Source organism: Salmo trutta, chromosome 12, assembly GCF_901001165.1.
Source record: "Salmo trutta chromosome 12, fSalTru1.1, whole genome shotgun sequence".
Lineage (NCBI taxonomy): Eukaryota > Metazoa > Chordata > Actinopteri > Salmoniformes > Salmonidae > Salmo > Salmo trutta.
In genome coordinates, this window is record NC_042968.1 from 35,588,897 (window position 1) to 35,611,394 (window position 22,498).

The 22,498-nt window shown below is 42.5% G+C and overlaps 1 protein-coding gene across 1 annotated transcript in view; it reads left to right on the forward strand.

Annotated features, from left to right (window-relative positions):
• The first annotated feature begins 240 nt into the window (after positions 1-240).
• Positions 241-22,498, forward strand: part of LOC115203450 (cortexin domain-containing 1-like) — a 33,540-nt gene continuing 11,282 nt past the window's right edge. The window contains exon 1 of the mRNA XM_029768137.1: positions 241-341. The gene's annotated coding sequence lies outside the window, so the exon portion shown is untranslated. The remainder of the gene's footprint in view (positions 342-22,498) is intronic.

A 22,498-nucleotide genomic window follows, 5' to 3' on the forward strand; every position in this document is an offset into this window, starting at 1 on the left:
GGTCCTCTGTGTACATGATGATCGGACACGTTACGCCACTCCCTCTTCTGTTCTCCTCTGTTGCTCCCTTTCCCTCTCTCTCTACTCCCTCCCTCTCACTTTTTCTCTCTACCTCTCTCCCAATCTCTCTCATCCCACTCTCCCTCCCTCTCTCACCATTTCTCTCTGCCTCTCTTTCCTTCTGTCTCTCTCGCCCTTTCTCTCTCCCCCTCTCTCGCCCTTTCTCTCTCCCCCTCTCTCTCTCTCTGGAGTCCCGCCGTCTCTTTTTTCTTCGTCCTCCTCCTCTCTTGTTCACTCTCCCTCCCTCTTACCTTCAGGAGCACAGGATGTGAGGAGAGCAGGTAGGAACATTCTCTCTTTTCTCTCTCTTCTCTGTGTCTTCTGTTTCTCTACGTCTGTTCTTTCTCTCTCTCCTGCTGGCAACAGTTTTTCATTCTGTATGTTTATGAAGGGTGTGTTGATGTCTTAATGTGTGTATAGTTTTTTCGGGGGTTGGTGTTTCGGGAGTGTGTGTGTATGTGTGTCAGTGGAGGCTGGTGGGAGGAGATATAGGAGGACGGCTCATTGTAATGGCTGGAATTGCATTAATGTAACGGAGTCAAACATGTGGTTTCCATATGGTTGATGTGTTTGATACCGTTCCATTCACTTCATTCCAGCCATTACAATGAGCCTGTCCTCCTATAGCACCTCCCACCAGCCTCCTCTGGTGTGTGTGTGTGTGTGTGTGTGTGTGTGTGTGTGTGTGTGTGTGTGTGTGTGTGTGTGTGTGTGTGTGTGCGGTGTAGTAGGGTTTGAGAAGTGTGTGCGTGTGCATGCGTATGTGTGTGCGTGTGTTTGTGCAGTGTAGTAGAGTTTGGAAGGTGTGTGCATGCGTGCATGCGTGTGTCTGTGTGCGACTGTGTGTGTGTGGAGGCTACAATATATGACTGTGTGTGTGTGGAGGCTACAGTATATGACTGTGTGTGTGTGGAGGCTACAATATATGACTGTGTGTGTGTGGAGGCTACAATATATGACTGTGTGTGTGTGGAGGCTATAGTATATGACTGTGTGTGTGTGGAGGCTACAGTATATGACTGTGTGTGTGTGGAGGCTACAATATATGACTGTGTGTGTGTGGAGGCTACAATATATGACTGTGTGTGTGTGGAGGCTACAGTATATGACTGTGTGTGGATTTGCCTCTTCGCCGGCTCTCTGTTCCGAAGTGGCTCTCTCTCCTCAGTGACAGCTCAAGTGGAGCCAGAGCAGAGATGCTGTTAGCCCAGAGGCTTGGCTTGTTGAGTTGGCCACAGAACACAGATTGCTATCTGTTCTGTTATTTTCATGTTCCTCATATCGGAGAGAATGAAGACAGCTTCTGTTCTAAGGTACAACTATCAACAAGAACTCACGGTCTCACTTCAGTATTCAACGTTTGTCCAGGGGGGGAATTAACATCACATTTCGATGGTAAATTTGAGGCATTAATTCCGACTGGTTAAGGTAAGGGTTAAAACAGAAAAAACTAAAACGATTGTCTAGCACTGGGATTGAACCCACAATTAAGTGGTTTAAGCGGTTCCTCTATCCCAATCCACAACACCCTAGCAAACCGCCAGCCTACTAGATGGTAATAGGTGCTCACCTTGCCGCTAGTGAACAGTATTGAGACATCTCCCCACATCCTGGGGACCTGGACAAACATTGAATACTGAAGTTGATTAGGTGTGAGCTGGTTGCAACTATGGGGATTCACTACTTGAAAGAGGCAATCTGGGGTTAGTATATACGTTTTTAGACTTTTAAATGATTTATATATATCATTGTTTCTTGAAAAATATAACTTATGAGCTTAGTTCAATAGGTATAGTAGTTGAATCCCAGATTGCCCCTTTAACTACAATTATGGGTTTAGAACGATACAGCTTCTCTTCTAAAGGGCAATTTTTTACTACGATTCTGTCAATACATTCGTTTCAGTGCTGCAGTGAGTAAACCTAAAAAAATGACTGCAGCACTGTACCAACAGTCAGAGTAGCTATGACCCAAATCAGTGAGAGGCGGATAGAGATTGGGAACCTTCAGTTTTTTATACTGCAAAGTCGGCACTTTAGAAATTTATCGGAGAAAACACTTGTCATTAAATGTCTTCAGAAACGCAGAGAGTATCTTCTCCAATTAAACCTGCTATCATTCTAGTGGAACTAACTCACTTATTTAATTGAATGGGACCTGAGATATCAGAGAGTTCAGTCCAAATGATCATGATTATGTTCTGTTATATGTTGCTTTTAGCAAGTCGATATTCCAGAGTCAGTATATCCGTACACACACACTCACATAGTTTACACAAGGCATACCCTTTTCCACTAAACCATACATGCATCCACACGCATTTCAGACACACACACACACACACACACACACACACACACACACACACACACACACACACACACACACACACACACACACACACACACACACACACACACACACACACACACACACTAACATTGATTCAGAAGCACAGCCATCAAGAACAATAAGGTTGAAGTCAATGCTCAGATCAATTTCGGTGCAGAAAATGATGTTAACATTGACACATTAGAGATTTTACTTTAAAAAAGTATCTGCAGTGGGGGAAAATATAGATTTAGATATATTCTCTCCTAGCCGTGACCCATGGGCACCAGTCTGTGCCAGCTTTAGCCAAAGATATAGCACTGTGTTGCAGAAAGTCCGTCTAGCCCTATTTGACATGCCTACAGTACTTTGGGTCTGTATATATATCAAGCGTCTCAGAGTATAAGTGCAGAGTGTCAGTTTTGCCTTTTAGATCATAATGAATAAGATTACATGGACAGGGGAGATCTGATCCTAGATCAGCACACCTACTCTGAGACGTTTGATACATATGCCCCCTGATCCACAGATTATTGGTGCGTTCTGTTTCCAATGACTTGCAGATATTACCCACATTACTCCTGTTTTCAATCCATGAGGCTTCGGATGTCTGGCTACGCAGTAGAAATTGAATGCTGTCATCGATAAACAACAAAAGGAGAAATAGAGAGAAGTGTGTGAGAGAGAGAAAGAGAGAGAGAGAGAGAAAGAGAGAGAGAGAGGGAGAGGGGGAGGAATGGGTTTTGGTCTTCCTTTAGGCCATAGGTGTGATCTCTGACTTCCAGAGAACTGAGAAGATCAAAAAGAGAATTTCTCTTAGGGAATAATTAACAACAGTCAATTAGCAGGAAAGGTACCAGATGCGGGCTGGTCTAGCAGTAGTGCTGCTGCCCCTGGACTGCTCACCCCTGAAGGCAGCAGATCAATCCCCAGCCAATGCCTGTTGTCTTTCACTTGAATGACCAAACTGTAACCTTCACATTTAAATATCCCTCTGAAGTCTATCAACTACTTGAAGGATTTTGTTTTAATATCAATTCATATTTGGAGCATATGTTAATGTGTGTGTGTAACCTTTATTTATCTAGGCAAGTCAGTTAAGAACAAATTCTTATTTACAATGACAGCCTACCCCGGCCAAACCCGGACGACACTGGGCCAATTGTGCGCTGCCCTATGGGACTCCCAATCACGGCCGGATGTGATACAGCCTGGATTCGAACCAGGGACTGTTGTGACGTCTCTTGCACTAAGATGCAGTGTCTTAGACCGCTGCACCACTCGGGAGTGTCCGTGTGCGTGCGTGCGTGTGTTCGTCAAACTTGAGTGTGTTTGTGTGTGTATGTGTGTGTTTTGTTCAATATATCAGTTCAATATATCCCTCTGGGGGTAGCTCAGGTATCATAATGAATGTGGAACAGATGAACTGTCTGAGGCAATACTGAATTTTATAGTTCTAAATCTGAAATACAGAGACAAGATTCACCCCGTCATGAACAATGGAAACAATAAAACTCTGTTTAGCCCAAGAAGCTGAAAAGGAGATTGGTAAACCTAATGAAACAAGTAGTGGAGACAAGCCTTCAACCCAAAGGCTCCTGACAAAAAATCACCTCAATATTCGCAGGTTGACGTTTATCGCCATGAGTATTGTCCTGGAGGCAGAACTGAGTTTCCACTAGATAGGCGAGATACAAAGTCAAAAATGGCTATATTGTAAAAATTCATTAAAACAAAAATGTGCTTTTTGATGGTTAGGCATTTTGGTTAGCAGTGTGGTTAAGGTTAGGGTCCAAATCAGATGTTATGACTTAGCAGCTGTGTCAGCAAGTGACACTCTGCCTAGCTGCCTCCAGTACATGAGCCATCTCAATAAATGTCAACCTGCTCAATACTTATGATGTGCTATGTAGACTGAAGTGTTGAGACTGCTTAGCTTTATCCATAATCCATTTTATGTCTCTTTCAGTTTTAGAAAGTATTCAGACAAGGTTACTCATCATACAAGCATAGCTTTTCAAACCCCCTCTGCTACAGTCTGGGCTAATGAGACGATCAGTTGAGAGATCAGAAAACTTAAAGCTCTTTAGTGGAGACACTTTTGTTAGATAATTCTTTTGTTAGATAATTCTACCACAGTCTAGTGCACTTTCCAGGCCCAAGCCAATTCAACAATGCAATCTCCGCGGGAACATTGCCTTTTAAAAGCCGGATTGTCGACAACCCACAATCAGATTGATTCCGGGCCAAACATTCTGCTGAGCAGGCCCAATTTGTTGCATCTAACAGGAGTCCAGAGTTCAGATTTCTATTTCTATGTCTTTGGAGTGAGCAGGCAGTCTGTGCTGGGCATGAGAGAGAGAGAGAGAGAGAGAGACACCGAGCTGGCAGGGGAAGAGCTCGTTGCTCTTTGGCTCAGTATCAGTTGGGTCTATTTAGAAATGATTACCACTATCAGTATTGACATCAGAGTTCCTTGATGGGTACTTAAAGAGGGCATTATAGTAAATCTGACCTGCCATTGGACATTGCTCTTCAGAGGATCCTGCCCTGTTGTCTTGCCCTGGGTTTGCCTTCCGTCCAAGATTAGTTGCCAGTAATTCTCCATCTAATGACTCTATGGATGCATCCCAAATACTACCTTTATCCCTACATAGTGCACTACTAGGGCTCTGTTCAAACATTTTTATTTATTTAACTAGGCAAGGCAGTTAAGAACAAATTATTATTTACAATGACAGCCGACAGCAACCAAACCCAGGCGATGCTGGGCCAATTGTGCACCGCCCAATGGGACTCCCAATCACAGCTGGTTGTGATACAGCCTGGATTTGAACCAGGATGCCTGTAGTGACACCGCTAGCACTGAGATGCAGTGCCTTAGACCACTGCGCCACTCAGGAGCCCACTAAAACTGTTGCACTAAATAGGGGAAATTGGGTTATTTGGGACACAGCCCATACTTAATTTGCCAGGAATGGAAGAGTATCAAATCAAATCAAATGTATTTATATTGCCCTTCTTACATCAGCTGATATCTCAAAGTGCTGTACAGAAACCCAGCCTAAACCCCCAAACAGCAAGCAATGCAGATGTAGAAACACGGTGGCTAGGAAAAAAAGAGTAGACATTTGATCAACGAACGACAGGACTACTACAGCTAGAATATCTTATTCTGTAGCTAGTTAGGAGATACTGTATACTTCCGTTGCTATAGTTATTCTGTAGCTAGTTAGGAGATACTGTATACTTCCACTGCTATAGTTATTTTGTAGCTAGTTAGGAGATACTGATACTTCCGTTGCTATAGTTATTCTGTAGCTAGTTAGGAGATACTGATACTTCTGTTGCTATAGTTATTCGGTAGCTAGTTAGGAGATACTGATACTTCCGTTGCTATAGTTATTCTGTAGCTAGTTAGGAGATACTGTATACTTCCGTTGCTATAGTTATTCTGTAGCTAGTTAGGAGATACTGTATACTTCCGTTGCTATAGTTATTCTGTAGCTAGTTAGGAGATACTGATACTTCCACTGCTATAGTTATTCTGTAGCTAGTTAGGAGATACTGTATACTTCCGTTGCTATAGTTATTCTGTAGCTAGTTAGGAGATACTGATACTTCCACTGCTATAGTTATTCTGTAGCTAGTTAGGAGATACTGATACTTCCGTTGCTATAGTTATTCTGTAGCTAGTTAGGAGATACTGATACTTCCACTGCTATAGTTATTCTGTAGCTAGTTAGGAGATACTGATACTTCCACTGCTATAGTTATTCTGTAGCTAGTTAGGAGATACTGTATACTTCCGTTGCTATAGTTATTCTGTAGCTAGTTAGGAGATACTGTATACTTCCGTTGCTATAGTTATTCTGTAGCTAGTTAGGAGATACTGATACTTCCACTGCTATAGTTATTCTGTAGCTAGTTAGGAGATACTGTATACTTCCGTTGCTATAGTTATTCTGTAGCTAGTTAGGAGATACTGATACTTCCGTTGCTATAGTTATTCTGTAGCTAGTTAGGAGATACTGTATACTTCCGTTGCTATAGTTATTCTGTAGCTAGTTAGGAGATACTGTATACTTCCGTTGCTATAGTTATTCTGTAGCTAGTTAGGAGATACTGATACTTCCGTTGCTATAGTTATTCTGTAGCTAGTTAGGAGATACTGTATACTTCCGTTGCTATAGTTATTTTGTAGCTAGTTAGGAGATACTGATACTTCCACTGCTATAGTTATTCTGTAGCTAGTTAGGAGATACTGTATACTTCCACTGCTATAGTTATTTTGTAGCTAGTTAGGAGATACTGTATACTTCCGTTGCTATAGTTATTCTGTAGCTAGTTAGGAGATACTGATACTTCCGTTGCTATAGTTATTCTGTAGCTAGTTAGGAGATACTGATACTTCCGTTGCTATAGTTATTCTGTAGCTAGTTAGGAGATACTGTATACTTCCGTTGCTATAGTTATTCTGTAGCTAGTTAGGAGATACTGTATACTTCCGTTGCTATAGTTATTCTGTAGCTAGTTAGGAGATACTGTATACTTCCGTTGCTATAGTTATTCTGTAGCTAGTTAGGAGATACTGATACTTCCACTGCTATAGTTATTCTGTAGCTAGTTAGGAGATACTGTATACTTCCGTTGCTATAGTTATTCTGTAGCTAGTTAGGAGATACTGATACTTCCGTTGCTATAGTTATTTCTGTAGCTAGTTAGGAGATACTGTATACTTCCACTGCTATAGTTAGTTCTGTAGCTAGTTAGGAGATACTGTATACTTCCGTTGCTATAGTTATTCTGTAGCTAGTTAGGAGATACTGATACTTCCGTTGCTATAGTTATTCTGTAGCTAGTTAGGAGATACTGTATACTTCCGTTGCTATAGTTATTCTGTAGCTAGTTAGGAGATACTGTATACTTCCACTGCTATAGTTATTTTGTAGCTAGTTAGGAGATACTGTATACTTCCGTTGCTATAGTTATTCTTGTAGCTAGTTAGGAGAACTGTATACTTCCGTTTGCTATAGTTATTCTGTAGCTAGTTAGGAGATACTGTATACTTCCACTGCTATAGTTATTCTGTAGCTAGTTAGGAGATACTGTATACTTCCGTTGCTATAGTTATTCTGTAGCTAGTTAGGAGATACTGATACTTCCGTTGCTATAGTTATTCTGTAGCTAGTTAGGAGATACTGTATACTTCCGTTGCTATAGTTATTCTGTAGCTAGTTAGGAGATACTGATACTTCCGTTGCTATAGTTATTCTGTAGCTAGTTAGGAGATACTGATACTTCCACTGCTATAGTTATTCTGTAGCTAGTTAGGAGATACTGTATACTTCCGTTGCTATAGTTATTCTGTAGCTAGTTAGGAGATATGGTATACATCCACTGCTATAGTTATTCTGTAGCTAGTTAGGAGATACTGTATACTTCCGTTGCTATAGTTATTCTGTAGCTAGTTAGGAGATACTGTATACTTCCGTTGCTATAGTTATTCTGTAGCTAGTTAGGAGATACTGATACTTCCGTTGCTATAGTTATTCTGTAGCTAGTTAGGAGATACTGTATACTTCCACTGCTATAGTTATTCGGTAGCTAGTTAGGAGATACTGTATACATCCACTGCTATAGTTATTCGGTAGCTAGTTAGGAGATACTGTATACTTCCGTTGCTATAGTTATTCGGTAGCTAGTTAGGAGATACTGATACTTCCGTTGCTATAGTTATTCGGTAGCTAGTTAGGAGATACTGATACTTCCGTTGCTATAGTTATTCGGTAGCTAGTTAGGAGATACTGATACTTCCACTGCTATAGTTATTCTGTAGCTAGTTAGGAGATACTGTATACTTCCGTTGCTATAGTTATTCTGTAGCTAGTTAGGAGATACTGTATACTTCCGTTGCTATAGTTATTCGGTAGCTAGTTAGGAGATACTGTATACTTCCGTTGCTATAGTTATTCTGTAGCTAGTTAGGAGATACTGTATACTTCCGTTGCTATAGTTATTCTGTAGCTAGTTAGGAGATACTGTATACTTCCACTGCTATAGTTATTTTGTAGCTAGTTAGGAGATACTGTATACTTCCGTTGCTATAGTTATTCTGTAGCTAGTTAGGAGATACTGATACTTCCGTTGCTATAGTTATTCTGTAGCTAGTTAGGAGATACTGTATACTTCCGTTGCTATAGTTATTCTGTAGCTAGTTAGGAGATACTGTATACATCCACTGCTATAGTTATTTTGTAGCTAGTTAGGAGATACTGTATACTTCCGTTGCTATAGTTATTCTGTAGCTAGTTAGGAGATACTGTATACTTCCGTTGCTATAGTTATTCTGTAGCTAGTTAGGAGATACTGTATACTTCCACTGCTATAGTTATTCTGTAGCTAGTTAGGAGATACTGTATACTTCCGTTGCTATAGTTATTCTGTAGCTAGTTAGGAGATACTGATACTTCCGTTGCTATAGTTATTCTGTAGCTAGTTAGGAGATACTGATACTTCCGTTGCTATAGTTATTCTGTAGCTAGTTAGGAGATACTGATACTTCCGTTGCTATAGTTATTCTGTAGCTAGTTAGGAGATACTGATACTTCCACTGCTATAGTTATTCTGTAGCTAGTTAGGAGATACTGTATACTTCCGTTGCTATAGTTATTCTGTAGCTAGTTAGGAGATACTGTATACATCCACTGCTATAGTTATTCTGTAGCTAGTTAGGAGATACTGTATACTTCCGTTGCTATAGTTATTCTGTAGCTAGTTAGGAGATACTGTATACTTCCGTTGCTATAGTTATTCTGTAGCTAGTTAGGAGATATTGATACTTCCGTTGCTATAGTTATTCTGTAGCTAGTTAGGAGATACTGTATACTTCCACTGCTATAGTTATTCGGTAGCTAGTTAGGAGATACTGTATACTTCCGTTGCTATAGTTATTCGGTAGCTAGTTAGGAGATACTGATACTTCCGTTGCTATAGTTATTCGGTAGCTAGTTAGGAGATACTGATACTTCCGTTGCTATAGTTATTCGGTAGCTAGTTAGGAGATACTGATACTTCCACTGCTATAGTTATTCTGTAGCTAGTTAGGAGATACTGTATACTTCCGTTGCTATAGTTATTCTGTAGCTAGTTAGGAGATACTGTATACTTCCGTTGCTATAGTTATTCGGTAGCTAGTTAGGAGATACTGTATACTTCCGTTGCTATAGTTATTCTGTAGCTAGTTAGGAGATACTGTATACTTCCGTTGCTATAGTTATTCTGTAGCTAGTTAGGAGATACTGATACTTCCACTGCTATAGTTATTCTGTAGCTAGTTAGGAGATACTGTATACTTCCGTTGCTATAGTTATTCTGTAGCTAGTTAGGAGATACTGTATACTTCCGTTGCTATAGTTATTCTGTAGCTAGTTAGGAGATACTGATACTTCCACTGCTATAGTTATTCTGTAGCTAGTTAGGAGATACTGATACTTCCACTGCTATAGTTATTCTGTAGCTAGTTAGGAGATACTGTATACTTCCGTTGCTATAGTTATTCTGTAGCTAGTTAGGAGATACTGTATACATCCACTGCTATAGTTATTCTGTAGCTAGTTAGGAGATACTGTATACATCCACTGCTATAGTTATTCTGTAGCTAGTTAGGAGATACTGTATACATCCACTGCTATAGTTATTCTGTAGCTAGTTAGGAGATACTGTATACATCCACTGCTATAGTTATTCTGTAGCTAGTTAGGAGATACTGTATACATCCACTGCTATAGTTATTCTGTAGCTAGTTAGGAGATACTGTATACTTCCGTTGCTATAGTTATTCTGTAGCTAGTTAGGAGATACTGATACTTCCGTTGCTATAGTTATTCTGTAGCTAGTTAGGAGATACTGTATACTTCCGTTGCTATAGTTATTCTGTAGCTAGTTAGGAGATACTGATACTTCCGTTGCTATAGTTATTCTGTAGCTAGTTAGGAGATACTGTATACTTCCGTTGCTATAGTTATTCTGTAGCTAGTTAGGAGATACTGTATACTTCCGTTGCTATAGTTATTCTGTAGCTAGTTAGGAGATACTGTATACTTCCGTTGCTATAGTTATTCTGTAGCTAGTTAGGAGATACTGATACTTCCGTTGCTATAGTTATTCTGTAGCTAGTTAGGAGATACTGATACTTCCGTTGCTATAGTTATTCTGTAGCTAGTTAGGAGATACTGTATACTTCCACTGCTATAGTTATTCTGTAGCTAGTTAGGAGATACTGATACTTCCACTGCTATAGTTATTCTGTAGCTAGTTAGGAGATACTGTATACTTCCACTGCTATAGTTATTCGGTAGCTAGTTAGGAGATACTGTATACTTCCGTTGCTATAGTTATTCTGTAGCTAGTTAGGAGATACTGATACTTCCGTTGTTATAGTTATTCTGTAGCTAGTTAGGAGATACTGTATACTTCCACTGCTATAGTTATTCTGTAGCTAGTTAGGAGATACTGATACATCCACTGCTATAGTTATTCTGTAGCTAGTTAGGAGATACTGTATACTTCCGTTGCTATAGTTATTCTGTAGCTAGTTAGGAGATACTGATACTTCCGTTGCTATAGTTATTCTGTAGCTAGTTAGGAGATACTGTATACTTCCGTTGCTATAGTTATTCTGTAGCTAGTTAGGAGATACTGATACTTCCGTTGCTATAGTTATTCTGTAGCTAGTTAGGAGATACTGTATACTTCCGTTGCTATAGTTATTCTGTAGCTAGTTAGGAGATACTGTATACTTCCGTTGCTATAGTTATTCTGTAGCTAGTTAGGAGATACTGTATACTTCCGTTGCTATAGTTATTCTGTAGCTAGTTAGGAGATACTGTATACTTCCGTTGCTATAGTTATTCTGTAGCTAGTTAGGAGATACTGATACTTCCGTTGCTATAGTTATTCTGTAGCTAGTTAGGAGATACTGATACTTCCGTTGCTATAGTTATTCTGTAGCTAGTTAGGAGATACTGTATACTTCCGTTGCTATATTTATTCTGTAGCTAGTTAGGAGATACTGATACTTCCACTGCTATAGTTATTCTGTAGCTAGTTAGGAGATACTGATACTTCCGTTGTTATAGTTATTCTGTAGCTAGTTAGGAGATACTGTATACTTCCGTTGCTATAGTTATTCTGTAGCTAGTTAGGAGATACTGTATACTTCCGTTGCTATAGTTATTCTGTAGCTAGTTAGGAGATACTGTATACTTCCACTGCTATAGTTATTTTGTAGCTAGTTAGGAGATACTGTATACTTCCGTTGCTATAGTTATTCTGTAGCTAGTTAGGAGATACTGTATACTTCCGTTGCTATAGTTATTCTGTAGCTAGTTAGGAGATACTGTATACTTCCACTGCTATAGTTATTCTGTAGCTAGTTAGGAGATACTGATACTTCCGTTGTTATAGTTATTCTGTAGCTAGTTAGGAGATACTGATACTTCCACTGCTATAGTTATTCTGTAGCTAGTTAGGAGATACTGATACTTCCACTGCTATAGTTATTCTGTAGCTAGTTAGGAGATACTGATACTTCCGTGGCTATTTACTGTCAACATTACATTTCCTTTAAATTACTATTAGCTGTGCTCTGTTGTTCTGTGGTTTGTTTTGGAAAGTGTTTGATTTTGTTTACTTTGCTGTAGTGTGGAATAGTTTTTTAGTGTGGTTAACAGTCAGTGTGTCTATCTGTGTGTGTCTGTATGTAAATCAAATCAAATCAAATTTTATTGGTCACATACACATGGTTAGCAGATGTTAATGCGAGTGTAGCAAAATGGTTGTGCTTCTAGTTCCGACAGTGCAGTAATATCTAACAAGTAATCTAACAATTACACACTAATTACCCAATACACATAAATCTAAAGGGATGGAATAAGAATATGTACATGTAAATATATGGATAAGCGATGACCGAGCAGCATAGGCAAGATACAATAGAATACAGTATATACATATGAGATGAGTAATGTTAGATATGTAAACATTATTAAAGTGGCATTAATAAAGAGACTAGTGATCCATTTATTAGAGTGACCAATGATTTCGAGTCTGTATGTAGGCAGCAGCTTCTCTGTGTTACTGATGGCTGTTTAATGGTCTGATGGCCTTGAGATAGAAGCTGTTTTTCAGTCTCTCGTTCCCAGCTTTCATGCACCTGCACTGACCTCCCCTTCTGGATGGAAGCGGGGTGGACAGGCAGTGGCTCGGGAACTTAACATTTTCCATCGTCTCCACTGCTGTCCCATCGATGTGGATAGGGGGGTGCTCCCTCTGCTGTTTCCTGAAGTCCACAATCTCCTTTATTTTGTTGACGTTGAGTGAGAGGTTGTTTTCCTGACACCACACTCCGAGTGCCCTCACCTCCTCCCTGTAGGCTGTCTCGTTGCTGTTGGTATTCAAGCCCACTACTGTTGTCGTCTGCAAACTTGATGATTGAGTTGGAGGCATGCATGGCCACGCAGTCATGGGTGAACAGGGAGTAGAGGAGGGGGCTGAGCATGCACTCTTGTGGGGCCCCGGTGTTGAAGATCAGCGAAGTGGAGATGTTGTTTCCTACCTTCACCACCTGCGGGCAGGCCCGTCAGAAAGTCCAGGACCCAGTTTCACAGGGCGGGGTTAAGACCCAGTGTCTCAAGCTTAATAATGAGCTTTGAGGGAACTATGGTGTTGAATGCTGAGCTGTAGTCAATGAACAGCATTCTTACATAGGTATTACTTTTGTCCAGATGGGATAGGGCAGTGTGCAGTGTGATGGTGATTGCATCTTCTGTGGACCTATTGGGGTGGTAAGCAAATTGAAGTTGGTCTAGGGTATCAGGTAGGGTGGAGGTGATATGATCCTAGCCTTGCGAGGGTTAATACGTTTAAATGTCTTACTCACGTCGGCCACGGAGAAGGATGGGGGGGGCCTGCAGTCCTTGGTAGCGGGGTGCATTGGTGGTACTGTATTATCCTCAAAGCGGGCAAAGGTGTTTAGTTTGTCTGGAAGCAAGAAATCGGTGTCCGTGACATGGCTGGTTTTCTTTTTGTAGTCCGTAATTGCCTGTAGACCCTGCCACATATGTCTCGTGTCTGAGCCGTTGAATTGCGACTCCACTTTGTCCCTATACCGACATTTCGCTTGTTTGAATGCCTTGCGGAGGGAATAACAACACTGAACGGCTGAAAGAAGACGGTGGCCGTCTTGTCACCTCTGACCACAGAACGTCGGCCGTCATTTTCTATTCCTTTCCTGACGATTCTACATGTTGAATCGCCACCGTTCGTCTAAACCCAGCAGTTTATCACCCAGCCACCCGCTGCTTTAAAGTTGACATTAATGTATAGGCAACAAACTCTTATTGGGGCATAAAAGATCTACCCAAGAGGTCTCTTTTGTGTAGAACCAGCAGGGTGGTTCCAGGTGAAATCCTACCCAGGTTTGGGGTCACCTTGCTGGGGCAGGAAAATCCTAAAGAGTCCTTAGCGGACAATCAGGGACCCAGGGGGAAATCATTGGTCCTGTCAAGGCCACAACAAACAGGGACATAGATTTATGGTGTTTTAGTTTCCTTTACCACCCACCCCCCCAAAAAACATGCCACCTCAGCGGTTAGCTTTAATTTGTTAGCTAGCGACTCCAGCGAGGGGTTATGTGGAACAGTATTGTGTGGAATCAAAGTGCCAGGCCTTTCCCTGAACTATTATCGAGTTCCATCTGGCCCCAAGCATCATTCTACTGTAACACTGTCTGTGGGAATAAGGAGACAGACTTTTGTCGTTTTCACCCCTCCAGCTCTTTTACTTCTTTTTTAAAATGTTTTATTCAAACTTAAGGAGAGAGGGATGCTGTCCTGGCGTGAAGAGTAAACAGAGAGGGGAATTCAAGAAAGAGGGAGAGAGATAAAGACAGAGAGGAGAGGTAGAAAAGATGAGTCAGAGAGAGAGAGAGAGTGTGTGTGTGAGAGACAGAGAGGGAAAAGGGAATGGAAAGGGGGATACGTAGTCAGTTGTACAACAATGCATTCAACTAAAATGTGTCTTCTGAGAGAGAGATTTGTAAATACAACCCATATTTATGTTAATTTATTTTACTTAAACTATTTGCACATAGTTATAACACTGTATATAGCCATAACATGACATTTGAAGTGTCTCTATTCCTCTGAAACGGTTTACTGTTCATTTTTTATTTATTATTTCACTTTCGTTTATTATCTATTTCACTGGCATGGGAAACATAAGTTTCCCATGCCAGTAGCCCTTAGAATTAAAATTGAATTGAGAGAGAGAGAGAGAGAGAGAGAGAGAGAGAGAGAGAGAGAGAGGGTCTGTTTTCTCAGGGGGTGGTTTATCGTTTTATTACCTTCCATTTACGGGAATCAAAGGAAATGGGCAAACAAACACACAAACTTTAACACCTCACTGAACGCAAAAGGTCTTATTTTGTTGGTGACTGACCACCAAAAAGCGTAACCACTGACACTTCACTTTTTAGGATATATATTATTTTATTTAATTCCACACAGAATTTACAAATAGACCTTTATGAAGATACGTTTAAACAATGCATTGGAAAATATATAGCAAGTTTAGAGAGAGAGATTTATTATCTACTTCACTTGCTTTGGCAATGTTAACATATGTTTCCCATGCCAATAAAGCCCTTACATTGAATTTGAAATTTAGTTGAGAGAGAGAGAGAGAGAAAGGCTCTCTGTGTGGTTCTTGGACTGAAAATCCAAGAGAAGAAGTGAAAGAAACAGAAAGAGTTGCTGAAGGATCTCTGTCCTCCATCTGGTCCTGTTGTTCAGACAGAGGAGTCAGTGAACATGAACACAGAACAGATCAGACAGAGGAGTCAGTGGACAGAACAGATGCATTGTTTCTCTGTGTCTTTTCATCCCTCTCTCCCTGGTCTCTTTCTCTCTTTCACCCTTACACTCTCTTTCACCCTCTGTCTTTTGCTCTCTTTCGACCCCCCCTTCTCTCTTGTTTTCTCTCTCTTTCTCTCCTCTCTTTCTTCTTCCTCTTTCTGTTTATTTCTCTCTCTCCCTTCTGGTTATACCTGTATCTATTCCTCTTTCTTGATGTCTCCCTCTCTCCTTCCCTCTCTTTCTCTCTCTCTCCCCCTTTCTCCTTCCCTCTCTCGTTCCCTCTCTTTCTCCCTCTCTCCTTCCTTCTCTTTCTCCCTCTCTCCTTCCTTCTCTTTCTCCCTCTCTCCTTCCCTCTATTTCTCCCTCTCTCCTTCCCTCTCTTTCACTCCCTCTCTCCCTCTCTCCTTCCCTCTCTTTCTCCATCTCTCCTTCCCTCTCATTCTCCCTCTCTCCTTCCCTCTCTTTATGTCCCTCTCTCCTTCCCTCTCTTTCTGTCCCTCTCACCTTCCCTCTCTTTCTCCCCCTCTCCTTCCCTCTCTTTCTCTCCCTCTCTTCTTCCCTCTCTTTCTCCCTCTCTCCTTCCCTCTCTTTCTCCCTCTCTCTCTTTCTCCCTCTCTCTCTTTCTCCCTCTCTTTCTCTCCCTCTCCCACCCCTCTCTGCACGGCCATTCCCTCTCCTTCCCTCTATCTCTCAAGTGTTACTCTGTCTCTCTCTCCCTTTACCCACTCTTCCCCTCCCTCTCCTGTGGCAGATGGGTAAGGATGAATAGAGTCAGCAGCTAGACTCTTTAACCCCTACACCACACCAGACAACACCATACAAGACACAGAGATTAAGGCTTTGCTAAACAATTCAACCAAACATGCACTGTGGAAACAAACTCACAATAGAACTCATTCACGGCTGACAGTCATATGAATGCCGTTATCCATCTTGCGCAGACATTCAAAGCAATTTCTTCCTTCACTCAAAAAGATCCATAGACGAAAACACAAAATCATAGAGGAAAACACTGTAGTTGTGTCTAACTGCCAACAAAGCCTGCTTTATAGCGGTGACTGAGTGACTAGGCATTACATTCATGTTTACTAGATTAAGGAAAGACGTAAAACTTAATTTTATGTGTTATTTTTCTGCATGGTAGGATGGAATGAACTCTGCCGTAGGACATAAATACAGCAAATAGCTTAACCAATTAAACTCTTCCTCTAAATCAGCCTCTGACTGCGTCTCGAATGGCACACTGTTCCCTACATAGTACACTACTGTTGTGCAGGGCCTATAGTCTATTCCCTATATAGTACACTACTGTTGAGCATGGCCAATAGACTATTCCCTATAAAGTACACTACTGTTGAGCAGGGCCCATAGAATATTCCCTATATAGTACACTACTGTTGAGCAGGGCCCATAGAATATTCCCTATATAGTACACTACTGTTGAGCAGGGCCCATAGAATATTCCCTATATAGTACACTACTGTTGAGCAGGGCCCATATAATATTCCCTATATAGTACACTACTGTTGAGCAGGGCCCATAGAATATTCCCTATATAGTACACTACTGTTGAGCAGGGCCAGTAAGGAATAGGTTGCCATTTCTCTCCTGCCTTCTTATCCCTGATTGACACTTCTACCCAGGGCTCACACAGGGGAGAGGTTATCAGTGTGTGTGTGTGTGTGTGTGTGTGTGTGTGTGTGTGTGTGTGTGTGTGTGTGTGTGTGTGTGTGTGTGTGTGTGTGTGTGTGAAAGACTGACTGGGGATTAATTTATGCTCTTCCCATGATTGCAGCTTGTTAAAACCTCTTGCATCTAGACGTTCTGCTAGCGGAACGCCTCACCAATATCCAATGGAAGAACGTGGCGCGAAATACAAATACCTCAAAAATGCAATAATTTCAATTTTTCAACCATACGACTATTTTACACCATTTTAAAGACAAGACTCTCGTTAATCTAACCACATTGTCCGATTTCAAAAAAGGCTTTACAGCGAAAGCAAAACATTAGATTATGTTAGGAGAGTACCCTGCCAAAAACAATCACACAGCCATTTTCCATGCAAGCATATATGTCACATAAACCCAAAACACAGCTAAATGAAGCACTAACCTTTGATGATCTTCATCAGATGACACTCCTAGGACATTATGTCATACAATACATGCATGTTTTGTTCAATCAAGTTCATATTTATATAAAAAAACAGCTTTTTACATTAGCATGTGATGTTCAGAACTAGCATTCCCACCCAAAACTTCCGGTGAATTTACAAAATTACTCATCATAAACGTTGACAAAATACATAACAATTATTTTAAGAATTATAGATACAGAACTCATTTATGCAATCGCTATGTCAGATTTTAAAATAGCTTTTCGGCGAAAGCACATTTTGCAATATTCTGAGTACATAGCTCAGCCATCACGGCTAGCTATTCAGACACCCGCCAACTTTGGGGCTCACTAAGCTCAGAATTACTATTAGAAATATTGTATTACGTTTGCTGATCTTCGTCAGAATGCACTCCCAGGACTGCTACTTCCAGAAGAAATGTAGTTTTTGTTCCAAATAATCCATAGTTATGTCCAAATACCTCCGTTTTGTTCGTGCGTTCAGGTCACTATCCAAAGGGAAACGCGCGAGCGCATTTCGAGACCAAAAATTTCAAAATGTTCCATTACCGTACTTAGAAGCATGTCAAACGCTGTTTAAAATCAATTTTTATGGTATTTTTCTCGTAAAATAACGATAATATTCCAACCGGACAATGCTGTATTCATTCAAAAAGGAAGAGAAAAAATGGCGAGGTCTTGTGAACGCGCATTTCCAATCTCTTAGTCACCAGGCAGTCCACTGACAAACTGTGCTCCTGTACTCTGCCCAGAGACAGGAGACGCCTCAATCTGCTTTCTGAACGCTTTAGAGAGCCAATGGAAGCCTTAGAAAGTGCTACATAACCCCACAGGCACTGTAGTTTCGATAGAGAAGCAAAAGGAGAACTACAAATTCGCAGACAGGCCACTTCCTGCTTGGAATTTTCTCAGGTTTTTGCCTGCCATATGAGTTCTGTTATACTCATTCAAACAGTTTTAGAAACTTCAGAGTGGTTTCTATCCAAATCTACTAATAATATGCATATTCTCGTAACCAGACAGGTTAATCATAGCAGATCATTATGAGAGGTTGTTTGTGTCAAACTGTTGTCCAGCTGAAATAATGCAGACACAAGCCATTTATTTACTTCCACAGAGCACTGTCTCTCTCTGTCTCTTCTGCTTTCCATCTCTACCACTCTGTCTCTCTCTGTGTCTCTCTCTGTGTCTCTCTCTGTGTGTCTCTCTGTGTGTCTCTCTCTGTATCTCTCTCTCTGTCTTTCTCTGTCTCTCTCTCTCTCTCTCTGTCTCTCTCTGTGTGTCTCTGTGTCTCTCTGTGCGTCTCTCTCTTTCTCTATCCTTCTCTGTCTCCCCCACTCCCTCCTTCTCTCCACTTCTCCCTCTCGTCTCTCTGTATGGGGGTAATGCTTCCCAGACCCCCTCATGTATAAATACATACACCTCCAATGCAAGGTACAGTGAGAGATGGTGAGATGGTAAGTGTGTGTGTCTGAATGTGTGTGCATGCCTGTGTGCGCATGCGTGCACATGCATTTGTGTGTGTGTGTGTTTACTTACTAATGGATAGGTGCCCATATGGCCCTGCCTAGTGGTTTAAGCAGAAACACTGCATAATGAAGCCTATTCACCATTGTAATTAGCCGCTGATATAGGAGTCATTATCATTAATCCCTGTGTGCTGTTAGAAAGACACCAATGCACTTGATGTAAGACTGGGCTCTGACTGGCTCTGGCTCTGGCTCTGGCTCTGACTGGCTCTGGCTCTGACTGGCTCTGGCTCTGACTGGCTCTGGCTCTGACTGGCTCTGGCTCTGGCTCTGACTGGCTCTGGCTCTGACTGGCTCTGACTGGCTCTGGCTCTGACTGGCTCTGGCTCTGACTGGCTCTGGCTCTGACTGGCTCTGGCTCTGACTGGCTCTGGCTCTGACTCTGGCTCTGACTGGCTCTGGCTCTGGCTCTGACTCTGGCTCTGACTCTGGCTCTGACTGGCTCTGACTGGCTCTGGCTCTGACTCTGGCTCTGACTGGCTCTGGCTCTGACTCTGGCTCTGGCTCTGACTCTGGCTCTGACTGGCTCTGGCTCTGACTCTGGCTCTGACTGGCTCTGGCTCTGGCTCTGACTCTGGCTCTGGCTCTGACTCTGGCTCTGACTCTGGCTCTGACTGGCTCTAACTCTGGCTCTGACTGGCTCTGGCTCTGACTCTGACTGGCTCTGGCTCTGACTCTGGCTCTGACTGGCTCTGACTCTGACTCTGACTCTGGCTGGCTCTGGCTCTGACTCTGGCTCTGACTGGCTCTGGCTCTGGCTCTGACTCTGGCTCTGGCTCTGACTGGCTCTGGCTCTGACTCTGGCTCTGACTGGCTCTGGCTCTGACTCTGGCTCTGGCTCTGACTCTGGCTCTGACTGGCTCTGGCTCTGACTCTGGCTCTGGCTCTGGCTCTGACTCTGGCTCTGACTGGCTCTGACTCTGGGTCTGACTCTGGCTCTGACTCTGGCTCTGACTCTGGCTCTGACTCTGGGTCTGACTCTGGCTCTGACTCTGGCTCTGACTGGCTCTGACTCTGGGTATGACTCTAGCTCTGGCTCTGACTCTGGCTCTGACTCTGGCTCTGACTCTGGCTCTGACTGGCTCTGACTCTGACTCTGGGTCTGACTCTGGCTCTGGCTCTGACTCTGACTCTGACTCTGGCTCTGGCTCTGACTCTGGCTCTGACTCTGGCTCTGACTGGCTCTGACTCTGGCTCTGGCTCTGACTCTGGCTCTGACTCTGGCTCTGGCTCTGGCTCTGGCTCTGGCTCTGGCTCTGGCTCTGACTCTGACTGGCTCTGGCTCTGACTCTGGCTCTGACTGGCTCTGACTCTGACTCTGACTCTGGCTGGCTCTGGCTCTGACTCTGGCTCTGACTGGCTCTGGCTCTGGCTCTGACTCTGGCTCTGGCTCTGACTGGCTCTGGCTCTGACTCTGGCTCTGACTGGCTCTGGCTCTGACTCTGGCTCTGGCTCTGACTCTGGCTCTGACTGGCTCTGGCTCTGACTCTGGCTCTGGCTCTGACTCTGGCTCTGACTGGCTCTGACTCTGGGTCTGACTCTGGCTCTGACTCTGGCTCTGACTCTGGCTCTGACTCTGGGTCTGACTCTGGCTCTGACTCTGGCTCTGACTGGCTCTGACTCTGGGTCTGACTCTGGCTCTGGCTCTGACTCTGGCTCTGACTCTGGCTCTGACTCTGGCTCTGACTGGCTCTGACTCTGACTCTGGGTCTGACTCTGGCTCTGGCTCTGACTCTGACTCTGACTCTGGCTCTGGCTCTGACTCTGGCTCTGACTCTGGCTCTGACTGGCTCTGACTCTGGCTCTGGCTCTGACTCTGGCTCTGACTCTGGCTCTGGCTCTGGCTCTGGCTCTGGCTCTGGCTCTGGCTCTGACTCTGGCTCTTCTATCTGGCTGCTGTATGCTTGGGGCCAGGAGGTTTTTGTTTGTTTAGTTTTTTTTAAACTCTGGGCCTTAGTTATAGCCTAAGTTATAACTACTATAGTAGTTATAGCCTGTACCTAGGGACAACAGTTTGTCATCCCTGTATGATCTAATGGAGTTAAACTCTACTATAGTAGTTATAGCCTGTACCTAGGGACAACAGTTTGTCATCACTGTATGATCTAATGGAGTTAAACTCTACTATAGTAGTTATAGCCTGTACCTAGGGACAACAGTTTGTCGTCACTGTATGATCTAATGGAGTTAAACTCTACTATAGTAGTTATAGCCTGTACCTAGGGACAACAGTTTGTCATCACTGTATGATCTAATGGAGTTAAACTCTACTATAGTAGTTATGGCCTTTACCTAGGGACAACAGTTTGTCATCACTGTATGATCTAATGGAGTTAAACTCTACTATAGTAGTTATAGCCTGTACCTAGGGACAACAGTTTGTCATCACTGTATGATCTAATGGAGTTAAACTCTACTATAGTAGTTATGGCCTTTACCTAGGGACAACAGTTTGTCATCACTGTATGATCTAATGGAGTTAAACTCTACTATAGTAGTTATGGCCTGTACCTAGGGACAACAGTTTGTCATCACTGTATGATCTAATGGAGTTAAACTCTACTATAGTAGTTATGGCCTTTACCAAGGGTCCAGAGTTTTTCTTTAGGTACGGTATGTATGCTGTAGGCTGATGACAATAATATAAATCCCGCCCACTCTTTAGACAATTGGAGTTGTCTTTTTTCAAGTAAATTTGCATGCTAGAGAAAACCTGGAATAAGTGGGTTGTTTTATCATTAAAAACACATTCCATTTATTCTACTTTGCTTCGGCTAACACACTAATCTGGTTGATTTGTATGCTGAAGGTGGCGGCAGTTTCCACTGAGAAGACAGAGGGGGGTGGGGGTGGGTGCCTTAGAATATCATTAATTGTACTGAGCTATATTCAGTATATTGTGTCTTATCTTTCCCCCACTTAGATATCTTCCAAAACACTTTCTGATATAATCTATCAGATTACAGTCATTCAAAGGCCAGGCAATACATCCAAATGACCTCTGAACTCAAGGAAAAAAGAAACCTGTATCATTCAGAAATGTCGGGTGTTTCTCTTTACAATGACAAACTGGAGGAGTTGTTTGATGGGTCTGGCTCTATCTTTTCTCTCCCTATTTCTCTTCCTCTCCCCTCTCTCTCTCTGTCTCACCCCCCTCTCTCTCTTTCTCTCTGTCTGTGTATATTTGCATAAACAGATGGATATATCAAAGCTGTATGGTTGTACATGTTGCCTCTGCGCTGGCTGAGTTAATTCAAAGATGAAAGGAGGCTGTTTTGTCAGAAAAGGCTTTGGTTGACGGAGTCAGCTGGAATTCTCCATTAAATTGCTAATGGAGTTACCAAGGTTACAGTTGCATGAGTCCTTGAGAGAGAGAGTGAGAGAGAGGTGGGGCGGGGTAGAGAGAAAGAGAGAGAGAGAGAGAGAGAGAGGTAGGGTGGGGGTAGAGAGAAAGAGAGAGAGAGGTGGGGTGGGCAGGTGGGGGTAGAGAGAGAGAGAGGTGGGGCAGGGATAGAGAGAAAG